At 38.1% G+C, this 20,039-nt stretch overlaps 1 protein-coding gene across 1 annotated transcript in view; it reads right to left on the reverse strand.

The window, feature by feature from the left end:
- LOC124414949 (regulating synaptic membrane exocytosis protein 1-like) overlaps positions 1-20,039 on the reverse strand; it is a 946,547-nt gene that overhangs the window by 444,927 nt on the left and 481,581 nt on the right. The gene's annotated exons all lie outside the window — the stretch shown is intronic.

The raw sequence follows: 20,039 nt of genomic DNA on the forward strand, positions 1-20,039 counted from the left end.
ACCTAAATCACCAATGCTGTTTTTTACAACAGGAAACAACAACAAAATACTTCTAACTTGTAATAATCAATCAGAACGACGTACACATTTCACGAGAAAAAGCACCAATTTCAGTTTTTTCTAAAGGATTAAAGAATGAACCACCGATAAAATAAATAAAGCTCAAGAAACTGAAACTCAAGTGAGTGAACAAACATTGAGATCTCCATCAACAAATTCAGCTATAAACAACAATCCGTGTAATAAGTATGAGCAGTGTGCATTCCATGAAAATATTATTACCAATTTTCATTACTCAGGAATCAATTATATTAGAAGCGAAAAAAAGAATATGCAATAAAAATGATTTGAAATAAATAATGTGATAATATTATAATAAATGATATAATTGTAAAAGATTTGACATGAATAATATGATAAGTTTTTACTATGTGGTGTAATATCTTCTTTCTATCTAATAAAAAAGCCCTATACCGCGTGAAGCAACAGGTAAAAAAGATTATAATAACAATAGTGTACGCATGAAGTTGGCGGTAGGGTGAGATGCCGAAAACAAAACAAAAAGCATCTGGCAAACAAAACTTTCTATGTTCATAACAAGATGTGCACTAAGAAGTCGAACGTGGAGTATTTTCAAATAAACTCATTTAATAATAAAGTTGCTGTTGCTATGAAGTTAATGTCAAGTGATTGACAGCTGTCATCGGCTGTTTATGACAGTCTTTGACAAATATCTTCATAGTTATCTGTTTCTGACACACAAAAAATAAATATGCAAACGAGAATTATCAAGATGATTCCCGACGGGAATTGTCTTTTTCGCGCGACGGCGTATTGTGTACACGGCACTCAAGATCGACACGCAGAGGTGAGACTAAGTATCGTTTCAAATATAGTTGATAATTGGTCTACATTTACAGGTTTTATCACAGGTGATGAGTCAAACGGTGCCGTGATTAGGTCACCTGGTGATTACAAATCACACATGAATAAAAATGGAATTTACGGGGGAGAAGCAGAATTAGCTGCAGCTGCGGACATTTTTAAGATATGTTCAATCGTGTGTCGCGAAGAACAAATTCATCCACACCAAATCGGATCCCAAGATGAAAGACAATTCTCGCTACTCTTCACCGGCGACGGAGACAGTGGACACCTTGATGTTTTTCAGAACCAAAATAAAATTCAGATAATGAGTAATAAGTATCAAAAGTAACAAGCAAATGATAGTAAATCTAAATATATCACCAAACAGTCAAAAGCACAGCCAGGATTTACGTTGGCAATGGAGAAAGGAGGAGTTTCAATCAGCAGACAAGGCGATGGAGACGGTGGATGGTCGGACGTATCACAAAAGAAAAAGGAAAATAAAATTGTAAGTGCGAATAACCAAATAAGCCATAGAATAATATCAAACAAATATTCGTATACCCAGGCAAGAGGACGACCAGGATCTATGTTGACCACAAGAGAAAGCTGGTGTTTTGCGGAGTGAACAGCAACGCAAATACAGAGAAAAAAATAATATAAAAAAGGTGATTTTGGAGAATTACAGGTAGAGCGGTAGCAAAAATAATTCAGCAATGGTGAGTGGTAGCCAAAATAATTCAGCGAAGGGTGTAGAAGAATCAGAAGAATCGATTGTGATTATTGGTTAGAAAATAAATCAAGAGGACGACTAACCAATCATACTGGCAAACATGTCAGCATAAGTAATGAAACAGAACTCGAGGAGAGTAGAGAAATATCAAGTCAAGGAGATAGATCGATATCAATGGAGAAGGAACACCAATTTTCAACCAACGAACAGAAGCTTAGATTGATGAAAAAATGAAAGTAAGCACAGAAGGAATTGAACTGGACAGCAAGAGACAACGAGTAAATGAAACGACAGACGAAAAAGAAGTGTATCAACGACTTATGAGCAAAAATAACGTATCTGAAATTCAAGTTTGTGAAGAAATATTGAGTGACAGTGATACGTCAACATCGATGGTGAAGATAGCAGAGACAGGTTGAAATTAGACAGAAACAGAGAACGAGTGGAAGCAATGAATAGTGAACCAGTACTTTCTAAGCGAACTCGCCTAAGTATCATTACTGAGCATCGTTACAACGGGGATATTCAAAAAGGTATTTTCAAAACTGTGGAGCAACTAGAAAATAATTTAACGTCTTTTTCACCATAAAACAAGATGACGGATTAGATGATCTGCTGTGCGCTGTAGCAGAAGTAGCAGAGGAGGAGCTGCTGCTGGAGATGTATGGTAAATGAAAATTATGAAAAATTTATCATTCCACAGCAAAAACATCCCAAAGTGAACGATTTTTCGCTCCCTGGTCAACTTCGAACTAAATTTAAAATGATAAATGTACAAGAAAAAAAAAAAATTAAAACTAAAAAACTTGATATCAATTATTTGTACATTATAAACCAGACACAGTAGACTCTATATATCTATATGTAGACATACGTAAAAAAATCTGAAAATAATGACTATAGTAGAATAAGTCACCAAATGCAATTGGGGTTGCATGGCATCGGTGGTTTTGTACATGTAACTGGATTCGTTTACTAAAACAATCTGAGCAGGCCTGCATAGGGAGCCAATAGCAATGTCGGGTCGATCGGAAACAACCGATCAACAGTTTCAGACCTGTCATCAAATCAGCATAAATGAATTCACCTGTCTAATAGACAATGTATAAGGAAATAGTGAGGCGCGAAGCGTGCAGGGGCGGAGCCCCTAGTGCTATTATAAAAAAATGATACATGTGTGTTATACTTGTAATGACAGTATAGATGTTTGAAAAATTGCTTTCACTTATTTATTTATTTCTTTTGAATATGTGTGATGTACTTGTTTTTTTAGGTGTATTTTACACCGCCTCCGACCAGCAGCATTCGCTTCGCTCGTACTTGCGACTGTCGGAGCAGGCATCAGCATCAGCACTTGCTATAAAACGTAGTTACATTGCTTGTATACATCTGATAAGTCGGCGTACTTTTGACTCGGTATAAAGAGAAATAGTATACACCACGTGGGCAGAAGTTTGAAACCCCCTAGGAAAATCAACTTCCTGCGCTTGTGGTGTAATATACTATTTATCAATGTGTAACTCTCACCGAGAAATCACAAACGTTGATCGTGAGAATGACGAGGTTCAACTCTATCACGATTTCACTTTAACAAGTACCCACCGTTCGGAAAAAGAAGTTGATAAAATCACGCAATTTATGATACCTCACGGCAACGCATTTTAAAATGGCAATCAACGGATGAAAAATCTAGTTACTCAAGAGCATTTGAATGTACTGAAGCTTATCTGAATATTTTTGAAAAACGTTGTAAACTTTATACAGATTTCTTCGAGGAAATATTCTTGAATGAATTAGAAAGTTTATCTGATACAATTCTGAAACATAATTTTCCGTATTTGAAAAGCATTCAAATAAATAAAAAAACCTGGAACAAAAGTATTTTAATTGCTAGACAGACTAAAATTGCTTAGCAGACGATATAACTGGCAAAAGAGGCAAATTTCGATTTGCATCGATTGTTTTCATTTGAAGCGTAATGTGGTAATTGCTTATTCAATGCAGCAGATGGTAGTTTGAAGAAAGAGAAAAATAAGAGTGATGTCATCAAAGAATGAGAGACGAAGGCAGAAGTAGAATCCACTACAGATCTTGTAGATCTTGGAAATTTTACATTACGGGTGAATGTTATGCTGAACTGTCGAAACTTAAAATGGAACAAGATGCAGACATGTCAATATTTTACTGTTGCTTTTTGCGAATCTGTATCTTATCAATCAAAAGAAAAGGAACGAACAGAATTGATTTCGTTTTTGACTCGAATATTGAAAATTCTTTAAAACCTGGAGAAAGATTGGAAAGATACAAAAATGGAGTTATACATATTCACACCATTACCGAGAATGTACCTATACCAAAGCAAGATAAGTTATTTTGGGGACCGAATGAAAACAAGACTCCATTACAAAATTTTATTCGGAATAATGTTTTTGAAAAAAGTGAAGAGTATTGGCTAGGCATACTGATAGTTTGTAGTGCTACCGACGAGAAAACTTGTGATACGCATGCCCGACTTGATCGTAATAAGATGGATAACTGCAAAGGCATCATATTAGAAGAAGCAGATTCACGAATCATTTCACATGCATTGCAGTCATGTTATGAAGGAAATCGCAAAGTACTAGTTTTATCTTTAGATACTGCTAAAGTCGTACTGCGGTTACATTATTGGGTTGAATTTGAAGAAAATGTCTAGTTTTTTTTAATTTTTACATCAAATTTTTGAACATTACTTGTTACTCACTTTCTCACTAAACATATTAATTATAGGAACTTTGAATTCGAGTGGGCATAGCGTGATAAAAGGAATTTTTACCCTTGCACACTTTAACCAAAAACTCTCTGCTTTCCACAATCTTACAGGCGCAGACTGTACTAGTTGAGTTAGCATGAAACATCGTGCTTTACAAGCGAGTCCTGACATGCATCTTAATACCTTCGCCAAAGGTATTGTATAATAGATTATCAAAATGACTGATATCTGAATGTTTTTTTAAAAACTCATTTTTAACATTTTTCTTTAGGTATATTTGACGTAGACGTTAATGCTGCAGTGCACAAGGCTGGACAATACTTGGTGCAAGTTATCAAGAAAATTAATTTATCTGTAACGTTCGATAGCTTAAGATATTCGACGTATTATTTTGCTAATGTAATTTCAGATTCTAAACTTCCACCTACAAGCCAGTCTGTACAATTAGACAGTTTAAGAGCATTCTATACCACACAAACCAATCAACTTGTTGAATTCAAATTCCATTCAGTTAGATCCTTTAAAATCAGGACATTTGTCGCGATTTTTAGCGGGTTTTCGCAATTTACAAACGGATATCGGATTTGGATTCAGCGCATTAAAATACCATAACGCCAAATTTCCTTTACCCTCAGCCGAGGACTTACCGTTGACACTTTGGAGCGATTACCTTACTATTTGGCAGTTTATTAAACGACAATAAAAGGTATTTCTTAAGCGCCAGACTTCAGCATCAATTTTTAAATAAAAAAGGGAAAGACAAGGTACGAGAGTAGTAGAGAATCCGTTGTATGACTGACTAGGCTCAGGTTCTCACACGAACTGGTATAGTGGCGATATCCAAGGCAGTTAACGATAGTTAAAGCAACGAGGGAAATAAAGAAATAAGCCCTAGTCGAAAAAATTAACAGGTTAATCAGTCACATATTGCGAATTAGGTTCAAAAGCAGTAGATCAGTCAAGTTTGATACATACCATAGCAATAAATGAATGAGTCAACAATGATAGTTAACAAGATTTCCGATAAAATAGAGTTAAACAATAGCTTGAATAGAAGTGATAGTTGATAAAGAAAATTATTCGTAGGTCGGGATAAGCAATACAATGCAAAAGGCTACTTAAAGCTACACGTCACTAGGCGACATGATTTTGCCCAAATTTTCGAAATGCGATATTACGACAATTATTAATCCGTTGATTTAAGGCGAGAGCAAAACTTTATCGAAAAACGGTAGTTAACTGAATTGACGATAGCTCGGAACTGAAGTTAGTTGAAATAAACTTAACGATAGTAGAAGTAAAAGAGAAGAAAGTAAATAAATCTATGGGAAAGGAAAAAGCTGACGTTAGTAAAAACGACAGAGGTAGAAAAAGATTAAACGGTAGCGGTAGAACAAACGATAGTACGAAAGAACCATAGAAAAAAAAGCAAGAGTTACTGCAGGAAACCTAACTCAACGAAAGCGAGGGGGTAGCGATGTTGTCTCCTAGCGCATGGCGGGTTGAGCGTAGAAGAGGTTGAGTTCGGAGTTCGGATCACCGATTTCACCGTTGTCGTCAGGTGATTATTCTTGTTCCTTGATCAGTCGTTCGTCCCCACCACAATTGGGTTATCCCTCTATGGCGAATTCAGTTACGCGTTTTCAACGGTTGCCGCTAGATGCTGCGTCGTGATTTCGTCGTTGATACCAATTCGTACGATTCTTCGGCTGCTTCGGCATACTGTCCAGGTTGCCTATCATTGGGGATTCCCTACAGATACATAGACTGTCTCTGCAAAAGTCAACGAATAGAGTGCAACACCTGATTGTTTGCCTCCACCGGCTTCGTCGTATAGGCAGTGGCCTTCTGCCCACGATATATCACGGAGATCATGAAGTCGTACGACGGCTTATTACAGCAATTCATTGTTTGTGGACCATGACTCACAATAATTGTAGTCCTTACTGATGGGAAGGCTAGGTAAACCTTCAGACCGAGGGCTTTATCAAACTGGACGTAATGTTTCGGGGTCGGTCCGGCACCTGGCCGGGGACTGGGAGGTAATCGGGATTGTGGTCGTCCTAATGTTACATTTCTGCCGGTAACTACGGCGGCGGCCTCCCTGCATCCTAACTTTATCGACGCATCGTTACCTCAAGAGAGCTTTACGCGCTCTTACCATATGTCTTAGCTAATACCTACATACACAATTACCATTATAATGTGGTAACGTGTCCAGATTTCGACCAAGAGCTGCTATAGCTCGTGCGAGTATCTGGCCAGTTATTGTGGGATTCTTACCGCTCTGGGAGTGATAGCAAAAATCTCGATTGAATTTTAATTTTGCGGCTTTCCTTCAAAGTAGGGAAGAGTACGGATCAATCTCGCCGACCCTTGGGCCTTAGTCTTGACTGGTATCTAGTCCCTGTGCAAACTCGGGGTTTTGAATCCAGAGATGGACCTGTGGAGACTCGGACGCTCGAGCTAGAGGCGGTTAGCGCAGAGCTGTGGATGTTTTTCCAAAGCCTCGCATGCGACTCAGCTCATCTGCCAGGGCTCTCAAGGAAGATGCGGGTGTTTTACGCCAGCACTCCCTTCCAACCTACCACGTGCACTTGAGGTGGTTAGCCTAAAGGCACGTCCCCTACTCGATCCACCGATCGAATCCTACTCTTGCCTATCACAATCCTCTAACAGACTAGGGTTTGTTAAGCCGTGGCTGTTTATCAGATTTGGGATCCCTCGATCAAAATAACAGACTTGGATTTTGATATCAGAGCTGATATAAGATATAGAGTTCACCGAAACTGTCTCTATCCCGATCGCTGAAGCTTTTTGATGTCGGATAGAGAAACAATCTGATTCTATTTATAATAAGAGTTTATGGCAAGATAGGTGATTAACAAAACATTACAAAATACAACATGAACGAATATAAACCTGAATACTACCTCTAGTATAATCTTATTTGTACCAAGATTCTTAGGTCCGGCTCCTATATCGTTTCTATTGCTGGCCTAACCACTAGTCTTTTACGTTTTTGTTTCCTTGACCGTAGCTGAGTGCTTTACTCATAGCTCGGTGACTTGTAATTCTAACTAATCAATCCTCAAATATTACTTGGTTATTTTATCGCCGTAAAGTGCTGTACTCTTAAGCGATTTGTCTCGACAAACTATACTATCTATTATGCCGCAGTGAAGTGCTATACTCTCACTCGGTTGTTCTAAAGGACCTCGTGTGACGCAGTGGAGACTCTATGCTCCCAGACTGGGTCTTGCCCACGAGTGACGCAGCGGATTGTCGATTTCCGACTGGGTGCCGATACCTGGTGAGGCACCTCTATTTATACTTGGCCGGGCCGGTCGAGCGCCGTCGATCAAGCTCGGTGGTCGTCCGTCTCGCTTGTCGGTCGGGCGTCATCGATCCCCGTCGGTCGCGTTCGCCGATGTAGCTGACCAGCCGTCCGGTTGAACGGCTGGTCATTACAGTGCATTACCCTTAAATCAATAATTCTGATATTCACCATTATTTCATTAATAAGGCTCAAACATATATGGTATATATCCTTTTACATTTCGACCATGATATCTTTCAACATTAGCTTTTACAATAAACTATATTTTACGATTCTCTGCTGCAATACCTCAGGTTATAAACACTCGCACTAAAATTTCAAAACTTGACACTCAATGAAGATAATCGAGTAGATTAAACATTGGAAACGTGGGAAGAGAGATCATACATGGCTCAGAAATAGATAAAACCTCATTCTCAGAATTAGTGATAGCGCCCTTATTTAATAATCATGCGGCCAACTAGCGCATCGCCGCTTGCTTTCTAAACCAACCACTATTAAGAATACCAGTAGCTAAGTTAGATGCAAGTTGATACAAGATGATGCTCGAAGACAAGAAAATCATCACGAAGGGTCTAGCAATATTGTACTTGCTGTGAAACGCCAAAATTATAGGGAACAAGCAACAAAAGTATTTCAATATTATAATGATATTAAATATTATAATTGTAGTAAAGTTGGAAACAAGAGTCCACGGTGCCGACCATCAATGAAAAAAGCCTGGCTAAATTAAGAAAGAAAAAAATCCAAGTCAAAAATCATCAACTAATGATTCAAGAGGGAAAGTACTGCTGGCAGCACCGGCTGCATGTAGTGATCCAAGCAGTTGGTTCGTCGACTCTGAAACAACGGCTCACATGACATGTGAGAAAAACTGGTTGAAGGTTTATCAATACTTGAATGTCAAGGAAGAAATTGTTGTGACCAACAACGAAACGTTGAACTGTACAGGATCAGGCGACATTAAAGTGACCACGTGAGAAGGTTAAGTGAAAACTACTAACAATAAGAATGTGTTTTATGTTTCAGGCCTAGAACCAAATCTGCTCTCTGTCAATAAATTAATAGACAAGGGGGTGACGGTGGTGTTCTCCAACGAAGGCTGCAAAATGTATGATGAATTTAAATACCGTGTTATGTCCTAAGAGGGATGTTGTGAGGTGATTCTGATTCTGTGATTTCGGTGAAAGTTCTGATCTGTTCGACGGTTCGATTGATTCTTTCTGTGATATTTTAAATCACGGTTGACTTGGTGGGAAAATTAGGAGGAGTTCAAAAGAGTCGCGGTTTCTCCTGAGTCTAGAATGATTGATTGAGGGTGTTCATTCATTTGGGGTAAGGTTTCTGATAAGTGTATGATATCTCGGGGTGGAATTAGCGCAAGATGGTTGATTTGAAAAAGCAAGCGGTAAAGCGCTAACTGGTCGCAGTATCGTTAATATAAAGGCGTTATACCTGGTTCTGAGAATATGGGCTTATCTGTCTGTAAGCTATCCATGATTTCTTTTCCAACGTTTCCAGTATTTAGCTTACTCGATTATCTTAATTGTGTGCTGAGTGAATCTATTGCAAGCGTTTATTGCTTGAGCTATTGCAGCTGAGATTGTAAACTATAATTTTATGTGAAAGCTTATATTGGAAGATATAACGGTCAAATGTGAAAATATATGTACCATATACCGAGAGCATCTCTTGAAAATATACAAGAACTGCGTGTGCGCCAAATAATTCAATCTCATTGGTCAGCGGAATGCCTCCCCGCGTTATTTTCGTCAGCTAACCGAGGTGACCAACGTACACAAAATGTGACAAGGCTGTGAATCTCTCGCGCGTGAACTAGCGTATTGAGGTTATGTTGATATTTATTCCTCTTAAGCGTGAATTTTCTAAGAAAAGTGTCATTCAGCAATACCGTGGTCGGTATTAGAAGATATTTAATCGACATAATAAAGGCGTCAATGGAGAAACAAATATTAAAAACTACAGAAATTGGATTAGTTATTTATTGAAAGAAGAAATCTGAAATTTAATGTGGAACGTCATTAACGAGTGGGAGTCTAGACAAACTGAGGCAAGTAAGTGAAAATATTCACATTTTAAATAGATTCTTTATTTGCATGAGATTAAAAATAAATGGATTGTTGAATCCCAGTAGAAGGTAGCTCCGGAGTAGGTTTGTTACAGTGCAGTGCTCCGGAAGCCAGTAATCAGTGCCGATGAACATAAAATATTAAAATCAAACCAGTAACACGGAATAAAAGAAATTATGTATCTTAAAATACGAAGCTTAGAAGTACAAAAAGTAGCAACTCGTTTTTCTGTCGCAATTTAATGAAAATTAGTGGTATCCAAAACAATGAGAAGCTTTAATCTCATAATAATACCTTCTTATATTTTCAGGTGGGAAACAAGCCATCATCGAAGCGAGACTAAAGTTGTCACGCATCGAAGCGCGTAAGTAAATTTCTGATTCTACGATCTTTGCATATTACAATATTCTCACATGTATTCAATGATGAAATTCGTATGTTTTGACAGACTCAAAGTTTCAAGTTTGGTTACTAGGAGGAAAATCATACCTCACCTGATGGTCAAAACGTTTTGGTGGCAAGGGCCCTAGTTTCTCAATTGGTGCAACCAATTGGTGCATTTAGTGATCTTTGCATATTACAATATTCTCATATGTATTTAATGATGAAATTCGTATGTTTTGACAGACTCAAAGTTTCAAGTTTGGTTAACAGGAGGAAAATCATACCTTACCTGATGGTCAAAACGTTTTGGTGGCAAGAACCCTAGTTCCTCAATTGGTGCAACCATTCCAACTATCGAACCTGGTTGTTCTGTTGTCCTATCAAACAGGTACTCGGGGGAATGTCTACCGGTCATCGCCACCTTCTGAACATCAGTCGAGGCAAAATTAAGGAGCACGACACGCTACAGATCATGGTGTTTTGATTTGATTTGATTTGAGATGTTTATTATGCCCTAGCTATGCTTTGGGGCAAATGTTTCAAAATACAAGAAATATACAATGCTCGATATAAAACAAAAATAACAAGTGTGAGTATCAATGCAAAATAATAAATCAATAATACGGTTTCGTGAACTATACGCTATCTACCCAGAAAAGAATAATCACAATAAATGTATATAATACAAGGTAGATTAAAAAGAAAAAGAAAAATGATAGTACTAAGTAAATTACAAAACTCGTCGAGATGATAATCACAATACAGAGTAAAGATATAGTAGTTCTCTCAAATGGCGATAAAGCTAGAGTACATATAAATACGGTGTATAGAAACGCAGTTATAGATGGATAAATTTACCACTGGATAGCCACAGTATCAACTAGATAGAGTGCAATAAATGAAATGTCAAAAGAGAAAACAAGAGAAAATTATGAGCTAAATTCACAACATTTCGGTGACATAAGTATTGATCGCACGAATGAGATAATTTGAGATGAAAGAATAGCAGCGATAAGTACAAGTAGCATTGTTTGAAGGGAATAACAGAATCATGAGGTACAAACATGAACCTACGCAGAGGCCAAGACTAAAGCAATTATTCAATCAATTTAAGCGAAGCGAAATTATTCGCAATGTCTTCAGTCATTCGAGTTTAATCAGGTCAGAATTAGAGTAAATTCTGATAGCCGGTTGTTCGTCGTTTTTTCGCACAAAAATCTGACCTGATCTGCACCAAGCATATTTAATTCTGCCTGTTGTAACCAGAGATTTAGCTTCCCGTAAAAGTAAGTAGTCACTACGAGGAAGAAATTCATTGACGTAAATGTTGTTTTGTATGTTCGATTTAAAAACTGTACTCGTGGGAAGGTCCTTCTTCTGGCGTTTCAAGTCAATTATGCGATCTCGTGTTTGATCATTTTGGATTCATCGAGCCAATAGTAATACGTTTGTTATTCAACAATTGCTGCTAACTAATTTTACAGAGCAATCATTCTGTGCGCTATTGTTATCCAAGCAGTATTATTGGCCCGCATTATTTTTCATATTGTATTTTATTTAGTTTTGATATTTTATTTTTTACTCTCTTGGTATTCAATTCAGATGAATAGTGTTTCGAGTCTTGAATCATATTCCAGGGATGAATTTTGATAGGTGAACTGACCCAATCTCAATCCAAAAATGTTGGATAGCTTCAGTTGAAAATGTCTTTCAAGTCAATATTAATTTAGAGTTTCATCTGATTAGCTAGTTGCAGTTATTATCTGTGCTTGAGTCTAGTTCAACCCTTGCAAGGGCTAAGGAATGCATTCACTTACTAGTACACGTTACAAATGATCACTTGGTCTACAATAGGATTCACTTGCAGGCTAACTTTTTTATGATGAATCTCCATCAGGGAGTTATCGTATAAATTATTGAGAGTCTGAAACTAGATTGAATTTTATACTCTTGCAAAGGTCCTTAACTGAGACTGAAAATTTGTAAATCTCCATTTATTACAATCAATTCTGCTTCCCATGTTAGCACTGTCCGGATCAAAAAATCTCATCCTGAGATTGGAAATGGAATCCGCAACGCAAAAGTTATATAGTGGCACAAGTTGAAAACAAAGAATTTTATAACGGTTTCTGCGACAGAGGTATTCCTTCCGAATATTCATGTTACCGGATGATGTTCGGAGCACTATGAAGAAGATTATGTATTGGATTTAGGTTTGAGTAAATATTTCCATGAACTTCGTTGTGAATTAGATGATCATTTGTTCCAAAGGAGCAAGGGATGCAATCTTGAATCCGATAAGTCAATATCTTTATATCAATATTCTGAACATTACTTCTAAACATGGTTATCCTGAAAGTTGATTATGACACTGAGGCACATTTTGAAAATGTTGATTTTTGACTCGAGGTTCCTGAGTTTTACTTTTCGGGTAAAAATTTTTTAGATTATATTCGAAATTGAAAGAAACCGTAACACCTACAATTTCCTTCGCCAACCAACAAAAGTGGCGATGATCTCTGCACGTGTCATGAATTGAATGGGAGGAGAAGATATCAACGAACAGCAGAGATGCTATTATTTTGGCTGTATTTTCTGTTGAAAGAAAAATATTCCATTGTTATTCTGAATGTATGAAGTGATGAAAATGATTGAATAAATTGTCCCCGCCACGTGTCATGAATTGAATGGGAGGAGAAGATATCAGCGAACAGCAGAGATGCTAATATTTTGGCTGTATTTTCTGTTGAAAGAAAAATATTCCATTGTTATTCTGAATGTACGAAGTGATGAAAATGATTGAATAAATTATCCCCACCTACCTGCTTCGTTTCTTCCAAGCACCCAACATTTGAACAGATTTCTTGTTTCAATCGAAGAGGACGAATTTTAAAAGAGCATCAGCGTTCAATTCCGACCGTTCTTTGAAGAATCAATTTTCCAACTCAATAACAAATGTTTTCTAAGCCTTTCCGAGTGACTACCTCGATTACTTGAGATTATAACCTCAAAAATACATGTGAACTACATCGCCGACAGAAACAGAGTTTGACAGCTGCGACTCGGGGTGGCCAGACTGCACGGTCGGCCGATTTAAACTCGTGCATGCGCAGTTCTTGTATATTTTCTAGAGATTCTCCCGGTATTTATGAACTCGGCTGATGAAATAAGGGTCAATCTAGTGTATGAGAACTATCGATATAAAAGTATCGCATGTTATGTCTAAGAACTATGGTAAGAGCGCGTAAGGCTCTGTTATGGTAGCTGCTCGTTGGTAGAGGTATGGCACAGAGAAGGCGCTACCGTGGTTATCGGCAGGAACGTAACATCTGAACCAAATGTGAGCTGCTGGCAACCGTGAGTAATGTTAATAGAATGTACAAGCTGGACATTGCCAGTCCTCAAGAAGGTACATTTCCAACTGCATCAACTACTCAGGCTGAACAGGGTGCACTCTATGGTAAGAACAGTACCAATCGTGGCACAAGCGCTTCGGTCATTGCACTATCAAGGTATAGAGATCTTCAAAAATGGTATGGCTCTTCGAGTAGACTTTACTGATTCCAGTGAAAATGAAGATCATGAGTGTGTTGCATGCATTAAAGGAAAGCAGTGCAGGTTACTTTTTAACAAGAATAGAGCCCAAAAGCAATAGGCAACTCACACTTGATCCATACGATATGTGTCACTACCTCGTAATATTCATTGATTATGACATAAAGATAACCTTCGTATAAACCATCAGAACAAAGGATAGAGTATTCCAGAAATCTCAAACATTCAAGGCATGAGTTAAAACACAAACTGTACATAAACTGAAAGCATCGAGGAGTGATATTAGTGAAGGAGTATGTTAATGCAAGCTCTCAGTTTTCCTTACAGAAGCATGGAATAAGACACCAAAGCACTATTCCTCACACACCAGCACAAAATGGAGTGTCCGCGAGATGAAATCATACTCTCATTGAGAAAGTAAAGTGCAAGATGCACATCTACGTGAAGGTTACTGAGTTGAAGCGGTAAGCACTGCCATACATCTCAAAAATAGATCACCCACGAGAGCAGTGAAAGGCCAGACTTCAGATGAAAGTATTGGAAGGTATGAAGCACGCCTGGTGGCAAAAGGTTTCAGATAGTTGAATGGTATTGGTGAAATTAATAATGTGTGACTTGTGAGCAGGTGTTTCCATATGTTTTCAATGAGGACATTGAAGTAGTAAACAGTGAATTCTACTGGATATCGTAAAATGTTATTTCAGAAGTTTTGGAGGGATCCAGCGAGCCAAAATCAAAGCTATGGACGCCTTGTCAGTCAGAATATCGACGGGATACGCGGGCAGTTTATCTTTACGCTCTCGTTTAGCTCAGCAAATTTTTTTTCCAGTTGTTACGTTTTGAGAAGAACGTTGCGAGTCAATTCTGATTCACTACGTGATTCACTTATACTCTTGGATTCCGTAGGACTTTTCAGAAAAGCTGTTCTATTATATTGACCGAAGCTGATAAACTGCAAGATCCAGTGGTATACGACACAGTTGGGCTCTGTACCATCTTGACATAAGCAACAGCTTTCATAGCAATGAACAAAATTGTGAATTGTAGTCTTACTTCACTCTGGAATATTACAGAAAATTTTCATGAGAACATGGGAAAAAAATAAACAAACAAAAAATCCTAATTAATAGAAAAATGAAAAAAAGTACAACAATTTTATTAAAAATAAATAAATAATGTGGCCATATTACCACTATGTCCTCGTCGTTGATCCTGGGTTAGGCTAAAAATGGAATTATAAAACTCGTTCATGTACTCGTTCCCAATTATTTGATCATTATCAAACGAATATAGAATGAATCGTGAATTCACGATGAAAACATAAAAATATCAATTTATCGAGAGAGGAAGCAGTTCGAATTTAGATTTTTTCGAATGTCGATGGTATAAATGACCTGGAAACATATTCCAAGACCCGATTTTGGATCCATTTTAAAGCTGTTAAATGACCCTTCAGGACCACTGTGCCTACGAGCAATCGAACGTGGCGTAGTGAGTTACGTCACCGACTAGCACGCTGGCGGCCCGGGTTCAAGTATCGCGGCTTTTTTCAAATTTTTTCAAATTATCAATAAAGCGTAATTAAAAAGAAACATACGCTTGCGCTTACGTTGAAACAAATTATTTAAGGAAAAGAACTTGCAGTCGGGAGGCTCTACCAACATCTTTTCCGTGTCATGCTCGCAGTCGCAAACGGGCGAGCTGATACAGCATAATGCGCGTACGCCATGAGCCCTTTGGTACTCGTGAACGTTGCCTCATTAGCTCGATGGCAGTGCACTTCAGCACTATTTATAAGCTTGTCTTCTTTCTAACAATAATTTTTCCTGTTTTTTTTTTCTTGTGCGGAATGACGATTTATATATGGTACTGTCACATCTTCGATGCCCTCTGCCCCTACTCATTAGTTTTATTTCAGTTTTCGATTAAATTCATTTATATCTTATATTTTTGAGTCTCCGTATGCATTGTATGCATACGGCTTTCTTTATCATTTTTTACGGCTCTGGGAAATAACCACCCTCAGCTTATAATAATCTTACTCATTAAATAATGTTACGGGATAATCCTTACCTAAACAGACTAGAATATACAAACTCTCTAAGAGTAACCAGATGACCGGAAATCGCTTCTCGATATTTCCAGGTATGCAGAATCTGGCACGCACGTGCAACGGATTAAAATCCATATAGCCATCTTTGAAGTGTCTGTTTTGACAGGGTCATCCCGAACATACAGTAGAATATTTTTTATCATGTACCAAAACAAGCACGGCAATTCCCACCCGCACTCATGGAAGAGGCGGGATTAGTTAAGATAGTTTTGGATGCTACACCGTGCCCAAAGGGCGGGGGTAGTTAATGGCGAATGGGAAACTCAAAATCTTATCAATACTTCTTTGTTGGGCAGCTCTCTCAAAGATGCTGGGAACCAATCAGGAAGTAGTTTCTCTCAATTCTCAGTTTTTCTGAACAGTGAGTTGTTACACAGACGTCAAGCAGTTGTGACATAGTCGTCAAGCAGTCGTTACCGTTTCGTCAAGCAGTCGTTACATTATTTCGTCAAGCAGTCGTTACATTTTCGTCAACCAGTCTTCAACAAGAAGAAGCAGCTCTAAGTTTTTTCAAGACATTCATTGCTCAATTCTCATTTTCTCAAGTCTCATTCTCAGGCGTCATTTTCTAATGAGCGGATCCACGTCACTTCACTCAAAAAAAAAAACGTCAAGTCACGGATCTTTGCGCCATTTGAAATATCCGTAGTACTGTGTAGAAAAAAAAATACAATTTCGTGGATTTTGAATTTTTTTCAAAAATGGCCGAGTTCGAGCTATGTAAAGTTTTGTATACCACTGTTGCACTGCTGTGTTTGAAAATTCATATCTCCGCAACTATACATCGGAGCGGACTGCTCCTGCAATCGTTCTGTTCGTAAAAGAATGCGCTTCGATAAAAAAAAATTTATTTGGGAAAAAAAAATTTCTTTCAATATTTTTTTACCGTTTCTTTTTTTGATTTCGCTGCCATTTCCGCGGGACTAACAACAATTCATGGAGATAATTTTTTTCGGATACTTGTATCCTTCCTCTTTAATCCTGAAAAAAAAAATTGATGAAGAAGTTACCAGGGCCGGAGAAAAAAAATGAAACGTCTCGTCGCGCGTCACCGCGCGCGCCGATCCACGTCAGCGCTACTCCCGCGAACTCGGTGCGTTGCGTATATTATATACGATAAAGTGGAGTTCAATTTTATTTGATGCTCTTCCACTTACCCGGGCTATCCATTCTACGGAAATAGATATTAACCACCCTAGCCCTCAAGTATCCGTCCACTGGTCATCCTTTCTTGGAGTTAAACTGTATACCTGTTCTGAGAATTCCAGTACGGTTATGGTTCGTTGAGCACTCCTGTGCTGAAATTGGGTTTAATTCTATTTCACTCAGTTTGTGTTACATGACTGATAGATAATCTTGCAATATGTTGGTGGCTCTGAAAAGGGCCGATATTTTCAGCGATGATTCGCAGGATAACGCTTAGTAGCCAACCTCTATTTGAAATTAATTCATAAGTTTCGTCGAATCAAATTTTTCTGATGCGGAAAATAATTTTGTTTTGATGAGTTTATGAGATACTGGAATAACCGCATGTAATTTTAGAATGCCACGAACTGTCAAGGCTTTATCGAATCGATTTTGGGAAATAGATTCTTCCGCTTGATATTCTGCAGACGTACAGTACGCAAAAGATATGCTCCGAAAATAAGAACCTGCCCAATTATACAGATCCAGCGGTGTTTGGATAGGATCGGAATTGCCAATCAGTTGTAAACTCGTACGCAAAGCTAATGCTCTTAACAGTTGCACCAACACCATCACACGGCCATTTTCCATGTGATGTAGCAAAAAAATACCATTCGGCTTCGCATTGAAAGTCTTCGAAGTGATGTGTTATGTTTATGAAATTTCTTTTTGTTCTAATATTGGGAAGCTGCTCCATCGGAGAAATAAATTATTTTTTCTATAGGAATCGAATTTTGAAACTTCTCTCTAATATAGTTGATCAACTTTTTTTGAAATAAATGAACCGCGACTGTATTATGTTTCAGATGCTCTAAAATTATCACAAAACTAAAATGTCTCAACTGGTCGTCGGGGTAAATTTTATGGTAAACCACGATTGGATGAATAGTCGCCTGATTATTGGTCTAGTGAAACCCTTGCGTGGAATCTTGTACAACAAATGCATAATTCTCAGCGAAATCGCATACTACTAAAAATTCACCAACTCTGCAAATTTAGAAACACCGATTTTTTTACCCGGATAACGATCACGGAATAATCGATACAATTCTCTCAGATTATTCAACATCAGATGCTTCTGAACCGATATTTTTTCACCATTTCTTTCAACGGTTATGCAGCTTCTTTGACCTGGAATTATGTGACTGACCTCCTCACTTCGATACATATACATGTACACAACATACCGAGTTCGCAGGAGTAGCGCCGACGTGGGCCGGCGCGCGCGGTGACGCGCGACGAGACGTTTCATTTTTTTTCTCCGGCCCTGGTAACTTCTCCATCAATTTTTTTTTTCAGGATTAAAGAGGAAAGATACAGGTATCCGAAAAAATTATCTCCATGAATTGTTGTTAGTCCCGCGGAAATGGCAGCAAAACCAAAAAAAAAACGGTAAACAAATATTGAAAGAAATGTTTATTTTTCAAATAAATTTTTTTTTATCGAAGCGCATTCTTTCACGAACAGAATGATTGCAGGATCAGTCCGCTCGGATGTATACTTTCGGAGATATGAATTTTCAAAGATAGCAGTGCAACAGTGGTATACAAAACTTCACATTGCTCGAACTCGGCCATTTTTGAAAAAAATTCAAAATCCTTGAAATTGTATTTTTTTTACATCGTACTACGGATATTTCAAATGGCGCAAAGATCCGTGACTTGACGGATTTTTTTTGAGTGAAGTGACGTGGATCCGCTCTAATATATCTTCTCAGTTATTGACAGTCTTCGATCAGAAATCGTTCTCTCAGTTTTAGGCAGATCAATCAGACCAGAGAATCTGTTAGAAATTCAAAGGGTCTTTTATTTTATTTAATTTAACAAACTAAAGTGCTAAAAGGGAATTCCGTGACTTTACATTTAAACCTTTCATCTTTTATAATTAAAATCATTATAAGAATTTTCTTCAAACTTGATTTGAATAAACAAATACTCGTGTGTTAAACCTTAATTGAAGAAACAAATATTCGTGTGTTAAACTTACATCGCGAGTTGAACAATTAATTACCTTTAACGCCTAATATAAATTAAGCGATCAGTAACTTTAACCAATCTCACCACCGGCCGAACACGCAGAGCCGCCCACATAGCCCGAATCAACGGTCACCAGCAAAAGGTAAGTGACCATTTTATTATCAAAGTCGGTTCAACCAAGAGGGAAAACGACATCAAAATTCAAATAATTCACCATCCGGGAGAACTAGTCCGAGCCAAGCGTTATATTTTTGGGAGTGGTTTGGTCATCAGCCAACCCAGCCCATAACAGTACTAAAATTTGTACAGCTGATTGGGGCACGGGGATATCTGCGAGGGTGCACGTACAAGTGACACTACGGTGCGAAGTCTCGTTATAGACGGAGTGCGAGAAGATAGAGCGAGTGCGAGTCTGTCTATCTAATGAGTGTGCGTGTGATTATGCGGGCGTCTGTACCGCAGGATAAAAAGGCAAAGTCAGGAGATATAAACTGTTTATTTACACTCTGGATTCATCATCATTTTGTAAGGTAACTGTAACGCAGCATGTCAAAATTATCGCCTCAGCAACGCCTCTTCACGAATACAAGATTAAACGTTCAGCTCTATCATTATCCCTTCACTTGTAATGTCTACGCCAGCTACCCCCGATGAAATACACTTATTTTTACCACCCACAGAAACGGAAACAGGATATGAACGAAAGTATATGTTATACAAGCTGGTCGAGATCGACCCCCCACCCTTAAGCATTTTACAAAAGATTTGTGTCCTGGGCTGATCGGTGATGTATGATTCCGTAACCAGAACCAGCACTGCTATTCTACTCTTGAGTCCTCAGACCCACCCAAGCCCAGTTACCTCTTGAGTACTGATCATGAAATTTTATTCTGGTCTCTTTAGATTCTTAAGTCAACGGTGTCAGTTACGGAGCTTCAATTTGACGCACTGGTAGTGATACCTTTATTGCTTTTCGAATCAAACTTTTCTTTATAGGTGTTACAGGAAAAGTGTGTGTGTCATAAGTACGAATGTAATACACTA

The sequence above is a fragment of the Diprion similis genome, chromosome 14 (genome assembly GCF_021155765.1).
Source record: "Diprion similis isolate iyDipSimi1 chromosome 14, iyDipSimi1.1, whole genome shotgun sequence".
NCBI classification, from domain to species: Eukaryota; Metazoa; Arthropoda; class Insecta; order Hymenoptera; family Diprionidae; genus Diprion; species Diprion similis.